The following is a 21,176-nucleotide window of genomic DNA, read 5'->3' as shown; positions in this document are numbered from 1 at the left end:
ACTGTTCGATTTTTGTCGAATGTGAATAATATGTAATGAACAAGATCAAAATGTAATAAAAGCATACACATAACATAAATACAAAAAAAAAAGAGAACCAAAAGATACGAAAAAAGATGATATCGTGCACGCGAGATGTTAGGATTTTGCCTGTGACCTTACCGGAAGCTATCCTGAAAGGTCACAGACCGAAAGGTAATTCATGTCACACACAGGTCTGCAGTTTGTTTACAGTTTTATATGGCAAATTGTTCGAACGTATTGGACTTATTTCACAGAAGGTAAGTGTGATGGTATCGTAAACATCAGAACTGATAATTCATGTAGCAGGTTGTTGATGTGGAAGTGCCATAATACGTACCAATCATTCAACCGGTTTATGTTTGTTGCATCGTATGACAGCAGACTCCGAATCCCTGCCCCTCCCCTGTGTTCATGTGTTCGGCATAGACACGGTTCCATTCAACCCCCTTGTACCAGTTTTGGTGTTCATATCAATTAGTTTTTGTCGTTATTATACTACCTTTGAGTTAAAATATCAAGTATCTTTGTTCGTAATGTTCCATTTCTCGTAATGATATGATGTCATGCTACTAAAAGTGATTTCATATTATAATGAGATTCAAAGAATTCGCAACGTAAAGTTCCTCTCTTCCGTTCCTTTGTGAGTCAATATTCATTACCATTTCAGTTAATTTTTTATTAACTGTACTTTCTTATCATACTTAACATTATGAATTTGATAGTACTTTCAGTAAGTTTATGTCTTTCCAACTGTCCTATATATAACACTCTTAGATGCCAAATACAATTAGTGCCATTTACTATAACATGCTACAATCATTCATTGTAAATTTTGTTTCATCATTTTTCATCAATTGTTACATTTATTGAGTATGATTAGTCAAATGATTGGAAAGAAGTAGACTCACACAAGAAGAAATATTGGACCGTCCGGTTCCTGAATCATGAATGGGAAGGTGTTATATATACTGTAGAGACTGTCAATACATATGAAACAATGAGTCTGTGACACGGTCACACTTGTAGCAATTTTAATACATGTTGATATATATAATTGTTTGAGGCCTGTTAGAATAACACATGAGCCATATTTAATGATCTCAGGTACGCCACACTTGCATGAGAAAAACAATGCTTCAGAAGGTATAACGATAAATAAATGCATGTAAAGACATTAACTGTATACAATTTATTTATAATTAGATATAAAGAACACACAGATTCTATTCTACAAACCCTGACCCTCAGGTTCCCAGTCTACAGATCAAGCACAACAAATTTGAACATGCTAAATAACAATGTTGTGGTTATTCACACAAGAAAAAAAAAAAGATGAAAAACTCAGCTATTTTAATGTTGTGACATTTTGGGACCTCTTTAAATTCATTAAACGTCATAATTAGTGATATTGTAATTTGTATTTACTCTAGATCGCTGTACTATTATTTTGATGGCAGGCCTCCCTATGGGTATTTTCTCTCTGTACTGTTATTTTGATGGGCGGCCTCCCTATGGGTATTATGTCTGTACTGTTATTTTGATGTCAGGCCTCCGTACTGTTATTTTGATGTCAGGCCTCGATCCCTATGGGTAGTTAGTCTCTATACTGTTATTTGATGTCAGGCCTCCCTATGGGTAGTATGTCTGTACTGTTATTTGATGTCATGCCTTCCTATGGGTAGTATGTCTGTACTGTTATTTTGATGTCAGACCTCCCTATGGGTAGTATGTCTGTACTGTTATTTGATGTCATGCCTTCCTATGGGTAGTATGTCTGTACTGTTATTTTGATGTCATGCCTCCCTATGGGTAGTTAGTCTTGTAGTGTTATTTTGGTGTCAGACCTCCCTATGGGTAGTAAGTCTCTGTATAGTGGAATTCTGGTTTCACTCATCCCAGAGCCAAGTTGGATATTTTCTGTAAAGAATACTAGTATACTGACGTCAAGTCTTTCCCTTGTATTTGATCTCTGTACTAGTGAATGTTTCTCCTCTCCTTGGGAACTTCCTGTACAGTGTACTACGTTTATTTTTTACGTCAGGCCTCGACCCCCATGGGTATAATAACTATTTCCACTCTATGCTGGTATTTAAATGTTACACCTTAAGCTTTCTATAATGTTTTTGTCTCCACTGTGATGAAGTCATGACATGAGGCTATGGTGTTACTTTTCCAGTGAAGGTGTCGTCAACATTTCCCTTTAAAAGTTTTCTGTTGAGATTCATCGCTCAAAAAGCATTAGTTCAACTAATGAATCGGATGTTTTTTTCTTCTCACTTTTCAGACAGAGTGATTTTTGGGGTAGAAATGACATATTTAGTTGAATTTTGAGAATTAGTGATTTTGTGAATTTTTTTCATTTGTTTTGCAATGAATCTAATACTATTATATATGTGGAGGATTTTTTTTATTGTTTTGGGGAAAAGTTTGAAATTTTAGTGAATTTTGGAGTTTTCTCAAACTCTACTCTCAAAACACACCTACCCACAGATATTTTCTCTCTTTTTTGGTATTTTAATATCATGCCTCTCTATATGTGTATTTCCTCTACATCGTAGTATTTTGACATCATGCTTCCCTTTCTGTATTTCCTCTACTGGTATTTTGATACCATACTGCGATAAGTTAGTTACTGGTTTACCACCTATGTGGCTCCACCTTATGCTAGGTTTCAGCTCACTGACGACTATATATATAGTCAGTGTTCCAGCTATCCTTCTGTACTGTGGGTATGAACGTCAATTCCTTTTTATACTGGTATTTGATGTTGTGTCTCCCCATATAAGCATTTCTAGATCTGCTACTTATATTTTGATGCTATGTCTGTGAGTGTCCATGGGTACATATATGTATATCTTTTTTATACTGGTATTTTTGGCGTCGTGTCTCCCCATAAGGATCTTCTACTGGTATTTCGATGCCATGTCTTTCCATGGGTACATATGTATCTCTTTATACTTGTATTTTGATGTCATGTCTCCCTGGCTGTGTTTATTTCCTATCTATATACAGCTGGTGTTTTGATTTTTGATACTATGTAATGTCTGTCCATGGGTACATATATATATATGGATCTCTTTTTTATACTGGTTTTTTGATGTCACGTCTCCCTGTTTATTTCCTAGCTAGCTATATATTGGTGTTTTGACATCATGTCTCCATGTTGGCACTTCTCCAAAAGTACATGTATTTTGACGTTGCCCCTCCCCATGGACATTTCCTTTATATTTATAGGTATTTTGACATTGCCCCTCCCCATGGACATTTCCTTTATATTTATAGGTATTTTGACAATGTCCATCCACATGGGCATTTCCTTTATATTTGTAGATATTTTGACAATGTCCATCCACATGGTCATTTCCTTTATATTTATAGGTATTGTGTTTGACGATGTCCATCCACATGGTCATTTCCTTTATATTTATAGGTATTTTGACGATGTCCATCCATATGGTCATTTCTTTTATATTTATAGGTATTTTGACATTGCCCCTCCACATGGCCATTTCCTTTATATTTATAGGTATTTTGACGTTGCCCCTCCACATGGTCATTTCCTTTATATTTATAGGTATTTTGACGTTGCCCCTCCCCATGGCCATTTCCTTTATATTTATAGGTATTTTGACGTTGCCCCTCCCCATGGACATTTCCTTTATATTTATAGGTATTGTGTTTGACGATGTCCATCCCCATGGGCATTTCCTTTATATTTATAGGTATTTTGACGATGTCCATCCACATGGTCATTCCTTTATATTTATAGGTATTTTGACGATGTCCATCCACATGGTCATTTCCTTTATATTTATAGATATTTTGACATTGCCCATCGATATCCCCATGGACATTTCCTATCTCAACTCTTATATTATTTGGACTAAAAATGTGTATTTGCTTTCTGTAATGGTATTTTAGTGTCATTCCTGTCATTACCAACTTGAATATTTACAATAGTATTTCGACATCATGTCTCCCATGGGTACTTGCTCTATGTACACTGGTATTTTATATCATGCGGCGGATTATGCCTTCCTATAGGTACTTATACACTATATACTGGCATGTTTACGTCATACCTGTCTATGCGTATTACAGTGTTGCTTCTAGGATGTGGAATTGTGGCAATGAAAAAAATGTCCCATAAAATTTTTTTCTGTGTGAGTTACCCAAGTTTGCTTGACAGCCTATCTTGTTCCAAGAAAATGATTAAAGTAGCTAAAAAAGTGGTTCAGACATTGTTGTAAGGAAATTGGCCATGATTGAGAAAGGGCAAGAAAAGAATGAAGTGTAACATTTGTTTAGAACTTAAGAAAACAAACACATTTGTTGGATCGCCGGGTTGTGATAAAACAAATACATTTGTGGGATTGTCGAGTTGTAATAATTACAGGACAAGTATGCTGAAACAACATGCTGAATCATCTCATCATACAGACACTGTGTTTGTGTTTCTGTCATTATAGCTTGTGCTTTAAGTTACTAAAATGTGAATCCCACTTACATTTTGAAATGCCCCATATATTTTTCATCTAAGGTGCCACCTGACCCACATTAATCACATTCTAGAAGCAACACTGGTATTATACGTAGATGTATACTCAAATTTTTGACATCATAGATTCATGTCTCTTTGTGGGTGCTTTCGTTATAGACTGGTATTGTGATGTCATGCCTCCCTTAACAGGTTAATATTTTGGCATCATTGGTGCTTTATACTTTGGTATTTTGAGGTCATGCCCCCCAATTGGTTGATATTTTGGCTTCATACTTCACTAGTGATACTTTACACACTAGTATTGTGACGTCATGCCTACCTATAGGTGGATATTTTGGTGTCATGCCTACCTGTGGGTACTTAATACACAGGTATTGTGACAACATGCCTACCTGTGGGTACTTAATACACAGGTATTGTGACAACATGCCTACCTGTGGGTACGTAATACACAGGTATTATGACAACATGCCTCCCTTGCACTTTATAAACTGGTGTGACGTCATGCATCCTTGTGGGTACTTAATACACAGGTATTGTGACAACATGCCTCCCTTGCACTTTATAAACTGGTGTGACGTCATGCATCCCTGTGGGTATTTTATACACAGGTATTGTGACATCATGCCTCCCTGTGGGTACTTTGTACACTGGTATTTGGATGTCATGCCTACCTGTGGGTATTTTATACACTGGTATTTGGATGTCATGCCTCCCTGTGGGTATTTTATACACTGGTATTGTGACGTCATGCCTCCCTGTGGGTATTTTATACACTGGTATTTGGATGTCATGCCTACCTGTGGGTATTTTATACACTGGTATTGTGGTGCGACAAGCATGGCCTACCTGTGGGTATTTTATCACTCTGGTAATTGGGTGATTGTCATGCCTCCCTGTGGGTAACAGTGTAAACAACTGGTATTAGTGACATCAATGCCTTCCTAGTTGCAAGTTGTATACTTTATAGGCACTGTTGATGAATCATGGGTGGGGCCTCCTAATAGAGCTACTTTATTGCATCTGGTATTATGAAGGTCATTGCCTACCCTAGAGCTGACTTAATTACCGAGGAATTGTGACAGTCATGTGCCTCCCTGTGGGGTACTTTGTACAGCTGGTATTGTGACATCATACCTCCCTTGGGTACTTTGTACGCTGGTATTATGACGTCATGCCCTCCCTTGGGTACTTTGTACGCTGGTATTATGACGTCATGCCTCTGTTGCAATTGAGTACTTTATACACTAGTATTGTGATATCATGCCTCCCTATGGGACAATTCTCTATTTACTTATATTAGTATCCTAATTATAACCTGCATGTTGTTATGCGATGACTAATTCTATTGACCTTTCACCAATCAATGACTGGAGGATAGGTCTAATGCTACTGTTGTGGGAAATTCTCACCTGATTGAGCAGACTATTGGATTTTCCAGAGCAGTATTAATTGGTGGTTTTAAGCCTGGTATCTTTGTTATAGATATGTCACTCAATCTTTGTTTTTTGTATTGATACGGAAATTTCAAGTGCTTTGATGAATAAAACATGCATTATATTGTAGGTTACTGCACTAGTGTTATGAACTATGGAATGTGGAAGAAAGTAAATAATTTTTCGAATGAAATCAGGGACAGGTTAATAAGCTTATTTTCATAACAGTCAGAAATCTTAATTTTTCTTTTCTATGGAATGTATCATATGGAGGTTAATATTGTTCCATAGAGATATTAATTATAAAGAGAATTTGTTGGAATCGTTGCCAGCACATTTCAGCAGTCCATTGATCTGCTGTTTTCCACATGCATAATCACACAAGGTGACTAATGTGTGGCTCGCTGCAGAATCAGCATTTATTTTCCTTTTATTCCGCTGAGTCCTGAAAGCTGAGAAATCAAACTGCTGTGTCTGTGTAATTTTTTTATTGTTTTTTTTTCTCTAAAAGTTATTCAACCAAATGTTTGTTTCAGTGTTTGATCATGAACTATACCATTGACTTTTTTGTGAGTTGTAGCTTTATGACTTTTCTGTGCTGGTAGGTAGTTAAGACTATCAAACTGTACAAAAATGCCTGATTTTATTTAATTTCTAGTAATTTTGTATAATGTAGTACACAATGACCCAGATCTCTGATATCGATGGTCCCTACCCATGCGACGGGTTGTGTTTTTACGGGAGAACCAAGTTGGTCTGTGCTGTCGTGGTTGTGTCTTTGGGCAAGACACTTTACTCTAATTTCTCTGGGAGGCATGTGATTGGCCTCTCGTATGTTGTTCAGTGAGGTAGTCACCAACTACTACAAGGATACTCCACCTCAAAATGATACTGGTTGTTCACAGGGGGATAAATATAAACACATCGCAAACAAAGAAACAAAGCTGAGTAGCATGTGATCATGAATTAATACAGAAAACGTGAGACTGCAGCCATGTGCTGGAATGGCCATGTTTAGACTTGGAGAAGAGATCCATGTAATGATTTTTTTTGGTACAAGACAAGCCATTTAGGTTCTCTGATATGGTACGTAGGTATGATGGAATGAGAAAGTCCATTGATTTTTCATGAAGGATGATTCGGTACCAACGAGTCAGCAACATCAAGATGAGGCCTAACACTCCGGCCTAATTAACCTAAAGGCCGTATCGATTTGCAGCATCCGAAACGGTTTCATCATACATGTAATGCAAGGTGTACTTACTGTGCAGTTCCTTTGAGCATAAAAGGCAAATATTAGCTTATGGTCATAAAGATCTAGTTTGATTGCCTTTGCTCAGGTATGTGTACATGTTTGTATAAATCTCTGTCAGTTATTGATGATTTAAATCACATAAAGCCTGAATGTTGTTTACTAAATGATATGAATCCTGCTCCTGTATTTGATATACATTCATGATTTTCACAGGTGGAACTATTACATAAGTTCAGGAAAAAAATATACAGATATAAACAAGTCATGTTTTTTTCTAAGATTTTCCAGAAGTTTCACCAGTGGCCATGATTTACCTATTGTTTTAAGCCTGTTTGATTTTGACAGAGTTTATTTTTTAAGTTCAGTTTTTCCAGGATTCTCACTGATCATGAGTGACCATAATTTACATAATGCTATATAAGCCTGTTTGATTTTGACAGAGTTTATATTTTTCAGTTCAGTTTTTCCAGAATTCTCACTGAGTGGCCATAATTTACATAATGCTATAAGCCTGTTTGATTTTGAGAGACATGTTATATGGTATACTGAATGTGTTTGACTGTAAACAATAAGATACATATTTTGGGCTAATTCCAATAAAAACCTATAGCTAGTTTTCAGAAAACTAAGTTTTTATTGGAATTAGCCCATTTCCAGCTGGCTGTTCACTGGGCAATAACAATTGTTCTGTCTGAAATAGTAAGTGATATAGCATTAACTCTTTTAAAAAATGTTTGTGTGTAGTCAATAATGAATTCTATTTATTCTACATAAGTTCAGGAAAAAAATACAGATGTAAGCAAGTAATGTTTTTTTTCAAAGATTTTCCAGAAGTTTCACCAGTGGCCATGATTTACTTGTTGTTGTATGCCTGTTTGATTTTGAGAGACATGTTATATGGTATACTGAATGTGTTTGTCTGTAAACAATAAGATAAATATTTTGGGCTAATTCCAATAAAAACCTAGTTTTCTGTCAGAAATAGCATTTGCCATAACTCTTTACAAAAATGTTTGTGTGCGGTCAATGATGAATTCAATTTGAGAAACTAATTAGCTCACTGGTTACGAGTAACCGTGAGCTAATGTTGTACCCCTGGCCTGGGTCCACGTTGGCGTTAAGTTGGTGTCAGCGTCCCACCCTACTTAAGTTTTTGGAATCAGTTTTTGGAAAGCTTGTAAGTCCAAAAGTATATACCTCACATCCTTCTAATTTGGTTTATACATTCATTAGAGGTCTAGGAGTGTTGTTATGGCAAAATCATGGCGAAAAAAAATGTGAATTTTTCGCATTTTACCATTTTGTGGACTTACTTGTGGAGCTTTTGCAATCATTGATTGCACTTGTTTTTATTTTGCACCTATCTTTTTGAAATGTTTGTGATTTAAGACATTTTTTTTTCACTGCTTTTTATACAGGAATTATTTCAATACGTGTACATGTGGTCTAAAATATACTCACAATGATGCACACTATCTATATATAGCTATCAGACTGGTGTTTGTAGTGTTACTATTGCTAATTCTTCAAAAGGTAGTAAATGGTAAAATATCATCTGATAGAATTGGGAAAATACAGCATATTGAAATTGTCGATGTGTAAGGCTACTGAAGGTAAAAAGTAATAATGTTTTAATAGTCCGATAAGAATGACCTGTCACATTGACCTTTTTGTGGAATATTCAAAGTAGGTGATCCTATTTGTGCATAGGTATATGTTGACCTGTTAATTGATGTTTTGGTGCATTGGGTACATAACGCACTTGTACACGTAGGGCAACTTGGCTGCAAAATGGTCTGTCCAGTGCGATATTGCACATTGTATTCAAATTATTCACAAATTAATTATATATAACATACAAGGGATTTGGGGTGACCAACAGAAAAGAGTGGAATGCCTTACAAAAATATGGAATATAATTCAAGTTATTGAGCCTGGTGTCTGTGTCACACGCTCAATATGCCTATACACACAGGTAAAAATGCAAAAAAATAAACAGATGTGTTCATTGATTAGCATACATTAAATAACATTTGATAGTTATGGTAATTATCAGACATAACTATATATTTTGATTATCAAAATTTGAAAAAGCGAATGTTCTCAGGCGTTGCGGTATCTCTTAAAATGTTGTCTGTTATGTCTATAGTTTAGTCCAATAGTCAAGTTGCCAGAAGTATTATGACATTAATTAAATGTAGAATTGAAAAAAAAAATTTGAACTTAAAAATACAAAAAAAGTATGCACTGACATATATTAAGCAACACGCAAACCAAAATACCTTATATTGGGGAAAATATCCTATGGGATTCATATATATAACACCCATAACATTGTCACCAGTACTTTGGTAAAGTATCACTTAGCCCACACGACTGATCGTCAATGTAAACAGTCTTGTACATCATTTCAAACTGTTGCATATATACACGTATATATGCAATGGACTTAATTCCCAATATGATTATCGATTCATCTGCAATCAATATGCTAATCAAAGTTCAACACGACAGGTCATTCTAATCGGACTATACTAGTGTATTTAGATGATAAACAAGATTTTTTTTCTGGCTAAGAGTTGTTTCCCTTATTTAAGAATTCTTTAATTTCCTTTCCTGAACAGCAACATTAGTAGAATAGTTAAAAGGGATCATTTTTTGAAGTAGGAAACCCTGCAATTAAAACAAAGTGGGAAATTTCCGAAACTTAAAATTTAACAGATTTGTAGACTTGCTTAAAATGTTTTAAGCGAACATTTTAAACAATTGTAGTTCTGTATACATAGGCATGTAGTTTGAATCTTGAAGTGATCTACTAAATCTCATGTTTTGATATTTACAGTGGAACACATCTGTAGATTAGGATTTAACAAGTATATTGTAATGGTAATATATGTTGTAACTTGATGATACTCTAAATATAGCAGTCCCTTATACCCTTAAAGTTACTGTATCGCTGTGTGCTGCTCTTTAATTGTGTCTTAATTTGCTCATTTGAAAACTTAATAATAATTATGGATGTTTTTTCTGATGATATTGATTTCAGTTTAAAGTGAATTGTTTAGTTTCTGCTGGTAGTAGCATAACCACAGATTAGATTAGAACAAATTGTTCCATTTGTTACGTAATCATCTGTATTGTGTTCTGTTCATTGCCCGTTTAGGCTAGTCTTCTGAGATACGGTCTTTCTGGCACATTAGCCTGAATTTTCCCTTACAAATTATACTACTAAGGCTGGTATTGATCAGAATGTTGCTACATACTGTACATATTATCACCATTTTTCAGGAACGACTTTTTTATCTTGACAGTTTTCAGCAATAAATTAACCATGCATGGATACACTGCAGATCTCCATTTCTGATATATTGTCAACTGCTGGTATTGATATTACCCACAATTCAGTACTTCACTTACGTACATGTATACATGTATTTGTCAGATTTCTATACTGTATATGATTTTTATGAGCTGTCTTTTCACGTGCATTATGATAGAAGATGACGGACATACAAATTGTATCTGACAGGTTCTGGTCCGACACTGCTGGACACAAACACACATACAAAACATGTCTCTGTTATATATATTAGTTCATCATGTTAAATTTGATCAGGGTAAGATTTCCCATGATCCTTTCAAAGTTGTTTAAGAGAAAGGAGGTCTTTATAGACAGGTCTCTGTTAGATAGAGGTTACATCAAGGAAAGGTTTTATTGTATAGATGATGGTTTCCTGTCAATGTCACAAAAATCACTGGGTGAATGAATGTATTGGAGTATTAGTGAATGGGGATTTACTGGTGTATAGGAGTATCTATATATAGGTGAATGGTGACTTACTGGTGTATAGAAGTAGGTGAATGGTGATCTACTGGTGTATAGGAGTAGGTGAATGGTGACTTACTGGTGTATAGGAGTAGGTGAATGGTGACTTACTGGTATATAGGAGTAGGTGAATGGTGACTTACTGGTATATAGGAGTAGGTGAATGGTGATCTACTGGTATATAAGAGTAGGTGAATGGTGACCTACTGGTGTATAGGAGTAGGTGAATGGTGATCTACTGGTGTGTAGGAGTAGGTGAATGGTGACTTACTGGTGTATAGGAGTAGGTGAATGGTGACTTACTGGTATATAGGAGTAGGTGAATGGTGACTTACTGGTGTATAGGAGTAGGTGAATGGTGACTCACTGGTGTATAGGAGTAGGTGAATGGTGACCTACTGGTGTATAGGAGTAGGTGAATGGTGACCTACTGGTGTGTAGGAGTAGGATAATGGTGACTTACTGGTATATAGGAGTAGGTGAATGGTGACTTACTGGTGTATAGGAGTAGGTGAATGGTGTGGCCTACTGGTGTATAGGAGTAGGTGAATGGTGACTTACTGGTGTATAGGAGTAGGTGAATGGTGACTTACTGGTGTATAGGAGTAGGTGAATGGTGACCTACTGGTGTATAGGAGTAGGTGAATGGTGACCTACTGGTGTATAGGAGTAGGTGAATGGTGACCTACTGGTGTATAGGAGTAGGTGAATGGTGACTTACTGGTGTATAGGAGTAGGTGAATGGTGACCTGGTGTATAGGAGTAGGATAATGGTGACTTACTGGTATATAGGAGTAGGTGAATGGTGACTTACTGGTGTATAGGAGTAGGTGAATGGTGTGGCCTACTGGTGTATAGGAGTAGGTGAATGGTGACTTACTGGTGTATAGGAGTAGGTGAATGGTGATCTAGTAGTGTGTAGGAGTAGGTGAATGGTGACTTACTGGTGTGTAGGAGTAGGTGAATGGTGACCTACTGGTGTATAGGAGTAGGTGAATGGTGACCTACTGGTGTATAGGAGTAGGTGAATGGTGACCTACTGGTGTATAGGAGTAGGTGAATGGTGACCTACTGGTGTATAGGAGTAGGTTAATGGTGACTTACTGGTGTATAGGAGTAGGTTAATGGTGACTTACTGGTGTATAGGAGTAGGCGAATGGTGACTTACTGGTATATAGGAGTAGGTGAATGGTGACTTACTGGTGTGTAGGAGTAGGTGAATGGTGACTTACTGGTGTATAAGAGTAGGTGAATGGTGACTTACTGGTGTATAGGAGTAGGTGAATGGTGACCTACTGGTGTGTAGGAGTAGGTGAATGGTGACTTACTGGTGTATAGGAGTAGGTGAATGGTGACTTACTGGTGTATAGGAGTAGGTGAATGGTGACCTACTGGTGTATAGGAGTAGGTGAATGGTGACCTACTGGTGTATAGGAGTAGGTGAATGGTGACTTACTGGTGTATAGGAGTAGGTGAATGGTGACCTACTGGTGTATAGGAGTAGGTGAATGGTGACTTACTGGTGTATAGGAGTAGGTGAATGGTGACTTACTGGTGTGTAGGAGTAGGTGAATGGTGACCTACTGGTGTATAGGAGTAGGTGAATGGTGACCTACTGGTGTATAGGAGTAGGTGAATGGTGACTCACTGGTGTATAGGAGTAGGTGAATTGTGACCTACTGGTGTATAGGAGTAGGTGAATGGTGACTCACTGGTGTATAGGAGTAGGTGAATGGTGACCTACTGGTGTATAGGAGTAGGTGAGTGGTGACTTACTGGTATATAGGAGTAGGTGAATGGTGACTTACTGGTGTGTAGGAGTAGGTGAATGATGACTTACTGGTGTATAGGAGTAGGTGAATGGTGACTTACTGGTGTGTAGGAGTAGGTGAATGGTGACTCGCTGGTGTATAGGAGTAGGTGAATGGTGACTTACTGGTGTGTAGGAGTAGGTGAATGGTGACCTACTGGTATATAGGAGTAGGTGAATGGTGACTTGCTGGTGTGTAGGAGTAGGTGAATGGTGACCTACTGGTGTATAGGAGTAGGTGAATGGTGACTTACTGGTGTGTAGGAGTAGGTGAATGGTGACCTACTGGTGTATAGGAGTAGGTGAATGAGGACCTACTGGTGTGTAGGAGTATAGGTGAATGGTCATCTTTCTCCCATGTTAAATAACAAATAAATTGAAGTCACAATTATGAATTTTTTATAGTGACAACAAAGTAAATGCAAATGTATCGGGGCTTTTGATTGGTCCTTTGGGTACAGACAGTGACTGTTTTATGTGCCAAATTATGCCATGGGCAGCTTTTAATTACATTGGAAAGTTTTTAGCAGTAGAGTAAATGTGATAACTGTTTTTATTCCCCTGGGATTAAGATGTACGCATTCTGAAATGAAAATCAATGACTGTAAAATGGATCTTTAAATATGCTGTTGAATGTCATAGCAGTAGAGTAAATGTGGTAACTGTTTTTATTCCCCTGGGATTAAGATGTACGCATTCTGAAATGAAAATCAATGACTGTAAAATGGATCTTTAAATATGCTGTTGAATGTCAATTAAGATAATATAGAGTTATAACTCAATGCTAATCGCTTATGTAACTGCCCACTGTCATGAAGTACCGCTGGGTTTAGCTGGGTTTAAGTAAATTTCAACATCCATTAGATCTGTTTTATTGCCACCCAACTTTAATCCAAATGGAGTTGAGATGATACACAGACAGTATACCTTCTTTAGTCAGTAATAAGGTATGGTTTGTATTTGATTTTAACCGAAATTCGGACCATGTGACATTCAAAAATGGCTGTTGTTTTGCTAAGAGTGCAACTGCATGCCCATTGTTTGCTATTTAACCATCTTGACACATGCTCATTATCACTAGATGGTTCTAACTGAAAATTGAATCTTATTTTTATAGTCAAGATAGTTCTCAAATATGTGCTTTATATTTCCGAACACATGATTTCACAAAAATTGACCTAGAAATGAATTTAAATTCATGAATGATGAAATATTTTATAAATTGAGAGTTAGTTGAGTTGTTTTCAAAGTGAATGAGACAACTTGCCATTGACTCACAATATCTGGAAGTTGACAGGATTTCAATGGGTCAGACATGTTTTTGAAGTGTTTTTAATATTGCATTTAGAAATGTAATTATATTAATTACTTCATATCAAGTAGCTGTAGTCATCTCAGCAGTAACATCTGTCAGTTTTCATATATTTACTACTGCTTATTTTGAAATTTAATAATAAAAAATAATATTTTACATGCTATTAACTGTTATTTTAAACATTGGAGCACCTTTCCAACACAAGAATCACATCAGTATTTTTCAACTCTATATATTGTGGCACACATGCTTGACCTTCAACCTTTGATGCATGACCTATGCCTGTTCATGTATATATGTATGACCATGCATTTTGTCAGCAATTTGGGGTTGAGTTCTAAAGATATGTGAATTAAAAGATAATGTGTTTAGCAGATTTGTTTGTGGTAGGGGCTGCGGTGGCCGAGTGGTTAAGGTGCCCTGACACTTTATCACTAGCCCTCCACCTCTGGGTTGCGAGTTCGAAACCTACGTGGGGCAGTTGCCAGGTACTGACCGTAGGCCGGTGGTTTTTCTCCGGGTACTCCGGCTTTCCTCCACCTCCAAAACCTGGCACATCCTTAAATGACCCTGGCTGTTAATAGGACGTTAAACAAAAACAAACCAAAGTTTGGCAGATTTGTTTGTGGTAACATGATCGATGTGATATATAAAAAATAAAAACAACGAAAATGTCCATAAAAGCAAGTCCTGATACAACAGTATCAATACTGATTCAATCAAGAATTGTTATTTTTGTGCAAATAATTGTGAGGGATTTGAATTCGTGATTGACTCTCCTTGCATATTAATGCGAAAATGAATCCCATGCGAAAAATAAGTTACATACTGTAGTAAAAATCAAAAGGAAATAGATGCTTCTCATTCCCTTGTATTATTGGTTCAACGTCCTAATAACAGCCAGGGTCATTTAAGGACGTGCCAGGTTTTGGAGGTAGAGGAAAGCCGGAGTACCCGGAGAAAACCCACCTGTCTATGATCTGTGTACCATGCAACTGTCCCACATAGGTTTCAACCTCGTGATCCAGAGGTGGTGGGCTAGTGATAGTGGTGGGACACCTCTCTTATTAAACATTCTCCATGTTTTGCCATTGTTTAATTAGAATTTAAATCTTCGAAACTTCATGGTACTTACTGCTACTACGAGGAGTGGTCATGTGTAAGTGACAGAGTGTCCCTTGGCAGCAGGGCAGTTTGAATTATTCATCGTGACTCAGGGAATCCTTGTTGATTCATAAACTGTTGGTTATGATGCTGGAAACCTCATTTTGTCTGGTTCATTGCCAATATCATGTCTAAGTCATCATATAAACAAATCAAGGCTTTCTAATATATATATATTTGTTTTGAAACATGTACCAACTTTCATCAAACTGTTCCTGCATGGTTGACATCATTTACCCTCTGAATAATGTTGACTTTTTAATTATACATATACCGGTACAGATTTACATTTGACTTCATTGACAGTATACGGTATTTGTATGTGCCACACATGTACACCAGTGTGTATCTTAAATTTAGGTCAAAGGTCAAATGTTTTCTTGGCTTATTAGATGTCCCAGGGGACATGACAACAAGCTTAAGTCTCAGCTAGGTCATGGGTCAAATTCTTGTACATTCAAATGTATAGCCTTTGGAATGACCAAATCATTAGGTCAGATGCATTTGTGTTGATTAATTGTTACATTTGTTCCTGAATTAAGATAATGTGTATAACTTTTATTATGTCTCTGAAGCCATTGATACTACAGACTCAGTGTTTATTGCAATATGCACAATATAAACACTTTTGAAAAGTACATTGTATATATAGTCAACACGTGTACAGTACAACTACGACAGTTAATTCGAATCTTTACCATCAGAACCTTCATATCAACAACACATATGCTAATGATTAAATATCTGACATTGACAATTTTATGACTTGTGCCCTGACCTGGACTTAATTTATAATGGCCTAGCCAGAAATACCTGCAACTTATACCACTGCGCCACATCCAAGTTCTTAAAAAGAATGTTCCAGTGGCGCAGTGATGGGCGGCCTGATACCCTGACATGATCATATGTAATGAATTGCCTATAGCTATTAGATGGTATGAATACCTGGATCGCTATGTATATACATGTACAAACATGGATGTGAAGTGTACACATATAACATATATATCAACAAACAACTACAAAAGGAAATTCAAATCCTTACTGTTGCATCAACAACACAAAGTATACGTAGACTTTGTATAATGGCCCACAGCTCATCACTTCTTGGACCAATTTTACCGATCTTAGTCACTTATTGTAACTGAATTTATCCATGCCTATAATTTGACACATCAATTTCCAAGATATCTTTCTATCAGGAAACATAATTAAAGCTTCTGATTGGTCAAAATTGAGATATTGTTGATTAAACTGAAAATTGGTATACATGCATGTATAAGGTTTTTTTCAGGGATGCGTAGTAAATTAAATACGATGGTTCTATTTTCCACAAGAATAAATGAAATTTGGTTAACATCACAATAACCAAAAGAATAAGATGAGACAGACCTTGTCTGAACTACTTAAATGTCAACTTTATCCAAACTTTGTTTTTGTGGTGTAGCTTATCAAAGGCTGTAATTCAATTAAACTTGTTACTTCCAATGTTTTCAGATCTGTTACTATCGATATGATGGAAACATAATGAAGAATTCTGATTGGTTAAAATTGAGATATTGTCCAATCTAGCTGTAAATTGGTTTGAAGGAAGGCAAATACAATGGTATTATTTTCCAGAAACATTGGATGTCATTTGGTTGCCATGGTAACCAAAAGAACTCATCTGGTTGGATACATCTTGTCAAATGTTTGCATGCTTTTTTTTGGCAAAATTTTTGCCTATCATGGTAATAAGGTCAATATGCAAGGCTTTTGGTATAAAGACCCATATAGCTCATTCAGACCTTAGATCAGTTTTATTTAAATTTGGCAAATGGTATGATGTCATTGATTAATGAAGGAGATGTTGTATAGTACAATCATATTCACTTGCCCATTTTTTCCTCAAATATTAAAAGATAATGCACTGTATTTGACTTTCATGGAATTATTTGGTCCAACTAGCAACTGCTTCAATATAATATATATACAGGTCAAACCTGTCATATGTGACCTTCCAATTAAAGGGAGTCAATAAAAAAAGTTCACATATGACAGGTGGTCTCTTAATCCAGGTTCAAAGAAAATGACCCGAAAAGTAAAGCTCATAATTATTCTGCCACATATATAAAATTTATTTTACTTTTTTAGCCCACCATCATCAGATGGTGGGCTATTCAAATCGCCCTGCGTCCGTGGTCCGTCGTCCGTCCGTCCGTCCGTCCGTCCGTCCGTAAACAATTCTTGTTATCGCTAATCCTCAGAGAGTACTGAAGGGATCTTTCCCAAATTTCATATGTGGGTTCCCCTTGGTGCCTAGTTATGCATATTGCATTTTGAGACCAATCGGAAAACAACATGGCCGACAGGCAGCCATCTTGGATTTTGACAATTGAAGTTTGTTATCGCTATTTCTGAGAAAGTACTGAAGGGATCTTTCTCAAATTTCATATGTAGGCTTCCCTTGGTGCCTAGTTATGCATATTGCATTTTGAGACCAATCGGAAAACAACATGGCCGACAGGCAGCCATCTTGGATTTTGATAATTGAAGTTTGTTATCGCTATTTCTGAGAAAGTACTGAAGGGATCTTTCTCAAATTTCATATGTAGGCTTCCCTTGGTGCTTAGTTATGCATATTGCATTTTGAGACCAATCGGAAAACAACATGGCCGACAGGCAGCCATCTTGGATTTTGACAATTGAAGTTTGTTATCGCTATTTCTGAGAAAGTACTGAAGGGATCTTTCTCAAATTTCATATGTAGATTCCCCTTGGTGCCTAGTTATGCATATTGCATTTTGAGACCAATCGGAAAACAACATGGCCGACAGGCAGCCATCTTGGATTTTGACAATTGAAGTTTGTTATCGCTATTTCTGAGAAAGTACTGAAGGGATCTTTCTCAAATTTCATATGTAGATTCCCCTTGGTGCTTAGTTATGCATATTGCATTTTGAGACCAATCGGAAAACAACATGGCCGACAGGCAGCCATCTTGGATTTTGACAATTGAAGTTTGTTATCGCTATTTCTCAGAAACTTATGAAGGGATCTTTCTGAAATTTCATATAAAGGTTCCTCTTGGTGCCTAGTTATGCATATTGCGTTTTGAGACCAATTGGAAAACAACATGGCCGACAGGCAGCCATCTTGGATTTTGACAATTGAAGTTTGTTATCGCTATTTCTCAGATACTTATGAAGGGATCTTTCTGAAATTTCATATGTAGGTTTCCCTCGGTGCCTAGTTATGCATATTGCATTTTGAGACTAATCTGAAAACAACATGGCTGACAGGCAGCCATCTAGGATTTTGAAAATTGAAGTTTGTTATCGCTATTTCTCAGAAAGTACTGAAGGGATCTTTCTGAAATTTCATATGTAGGTTCCCCTCTGTGCCTAGTTATGCATATTGCATTTTGAGACTATTCGGAAAACAACATGGCCGACAGGCAGTCATCTTGGATTTTGACAATTGAAGTTTGTTATCGCTATTTCTCAGAAAGTACTGAAGGGATCTTTCTCAAATTTCATATGTAGGTTCCTCTTGGTGCCTAGTTATGCATATTGCATTTTGAGACCAATCGAAAAACAACATGGCCGACAGGCAGCCATCTTGGATTTTGACAATTGAAGATTGTTATCGCTATTTATCAGAAATTGCTGAAAGGATCTTTCTGAATTTCATTTGTAGGTTGCCCTCTGTGTCTAGTTATACATATTGGATTTTGAGACCAGTCAGAAAACAACCTGGCTGACAGGCAGCCATCTTGTATTTTGAAAATTGAAGTTTGTTATCGCTATTGTACAGAAGGTACTGAAGGGATCTTTCTCAAATTTCATATGTAGGTTCCCCTTGGTCCCTGGTATTGCATTTTGGGACCAATCGGAAAACAACATGGCCGACAGACAGCCATTATCGCTAAATCTTAAATTTTATATATAGGTTCCCCTTGTTTGAAAAGTACTAGATCTAGAGGGCTGTTTCTGAATTTACACAGATTAGTAAGACTTAGAAGAAGGGAAAAGTAGAGAAAAGATCAATCTGACATGGAACCTATAAAGATCATTCAATGGTGGGCGCCAAGATCCCTCTGGGATCTCTTGTTAATTTAAAATAGTAATAAAAAAAATAATCAAAGAGTTTGAATGGCTAATTTGATTATTTCCAGTGCATGATACATTTAAAAAAAAAAGCGCATTCCTGAATTCCTGGTCCGGACTTTCGACTGGATTATTAGTCACGTAACTGCATTTCCTTCATCACGATTGAGACGTTTTCAACTGGTAAATATCTGTTCTAATGTCTCAAAAAGAACATAAATTATCAGTTTAACAGTAAGTTGACTGTTTATGCACTCTTTTTCATACTTCCTAAGCAAATTTTTGTATTTCTATCCCTCAAAATTTCGTGAAAATCGTCTGAATGGCTAGGATGTCTTTTCGCCATATCCCATCTCCTTTTTGAGAAGTAAAGTACAATGTACTTTCGTTCGCTTTTGGGTGTTATCAGGGCAAAGATAATGAATTCAATACATTTTATGAGGCAGAATAAGACATTTCATGCATTGCTGAAGTATTTGTTAATCTTCAAAAGCAGACAAGTTCGCCCGGTTTCTTCTTGATTATGACTTCTCACTGCTTCCGTTTTAAAACTCAGAAAGTCGCTGAAAAAGGTTGCTTTTCAGCATTTGGGACACAGATATGATGGTCGTTAGTCGTGTCTGATAGGTAGTCGCTTAATTCAGGTCACTAGTAGAGTAAATAACATTGGGAGGAAAAAATACGGTCTCATATGAAAGGAAGTCGTTTAATTCAGGTGGTCGCTAAGGCAGGTTTGACTGTATATATGTATGGCTTGCAGTTTTAGTTACACTGGTAACTGTAAAAGTCTGAATTTTGGCGAAAAATCTGAGTTTTAAAATACATATCTGAATTTCAGCCGAAAAGTCTTAGTTTTTCAGATATACATTTTATATTCTGATAAGTTGGGGGGAACTCAGATAAGTATTATGAAATTCCGATTTGCATGCTGGAATTCAGATATGTTGGGTAAAATTCAGATGTTTTCTTATTTGTGCCCTCGGGCACCCCTTCTTGCCGGCGAGAGCAGCACGGGGTTTCACACCTCCCGCGGAGCCGGTGTTCATGGTCCACCGGCACCAGCTTACCTTTACCTGTGCTGTTATAAATCATCCGCGTGCGACTCGCGATCGGTCGGTCACCAATTCAATCATACATCGGTCGCTGTAAACTTCAACATTACGGCCGGTAAAGTGTTTTAATTTGTGCTTATCTTCGTCTGTTTTTAGTGTAATGGTCAGTGTCGTTGTTCCGTGTGTGTTTGATACTTTTCTACCTCCGATAACAAAAGATCTGACTGCACGGTGCGGTGATGCAATCGGACCGACGACGTTTTGTACAAGGGCATATCACAATCGACAACCAATATCTCTTATTTCCAATTGGTATCTAAGCTTAATTAAAATGATATTCTCAATAAATCTGTTCACGTGTTGTGATCTGTTGAAACAGTCGGTTCGTAACGTAAGTAGCCGCCCATATGTACAGTACTGTGCAGTGTGTAATTAATAAAAATCGTGTGTTGATACCGATATTCACACTGTTATAAACCAAACATTATTTATGTGCACTTGACGAAAAATCGGACCCAAATCAACATTACTAGGTGGGTACTGTGTATAAATTGTTCGCACACTTTCGATGGCTTGTGATCGCATGATAGTCATACGTCTGGCCGTACGCAGCGCCAGCAGGCGGTCTATTTTAGGACCGATCAAAAGCCGTACGTCTGTCATGGGCTACCAGCACAAACAGAATCACCTACCGTAAGTGTCGCT

At 36.9% G+C, this 21,176-nt stretch overlaps 1 protein-coding gene across 1 annotated transcript in view; it reads left to right on the top strand.

Moving 5' to 3' along the window:
- Positions 1-175: 175 nt before the first annotated feature.
- LOC117329509 (protein Fe65 homolog) overlaps positions 176-21,176 on the top strand; it is a 178,566-nt gene continuing 157,565 nt past the window's right edge. Inside the window, exon 1 of the mRNA XM_033887475.1 lies at positions 176-281. The gene's annotated coding sequence lies outside the window, so the exon portion shown is untranslated. The remainder of the gene's footprint in view (positions 282-21,176) is intronic.

Source organism: Pecten maximus, chromosome 6 (genome assembly GCF_902652985.1).
Source record: "Pecten maximus chromosome 6, xPecMax1.1, whole genome shotgun sequence".
Lineage (NCBI taxonomy): Eukaryota > Metazoa > Mollusca > Bivalvia > Pectinida > Pectinidae > Pecten > Pecten maximus.
The sequence above is the reverse complement of the archived record's forward strand: the minus strand, read 5'-3'. Positions and strand labels throughout refer to the sequence as shown.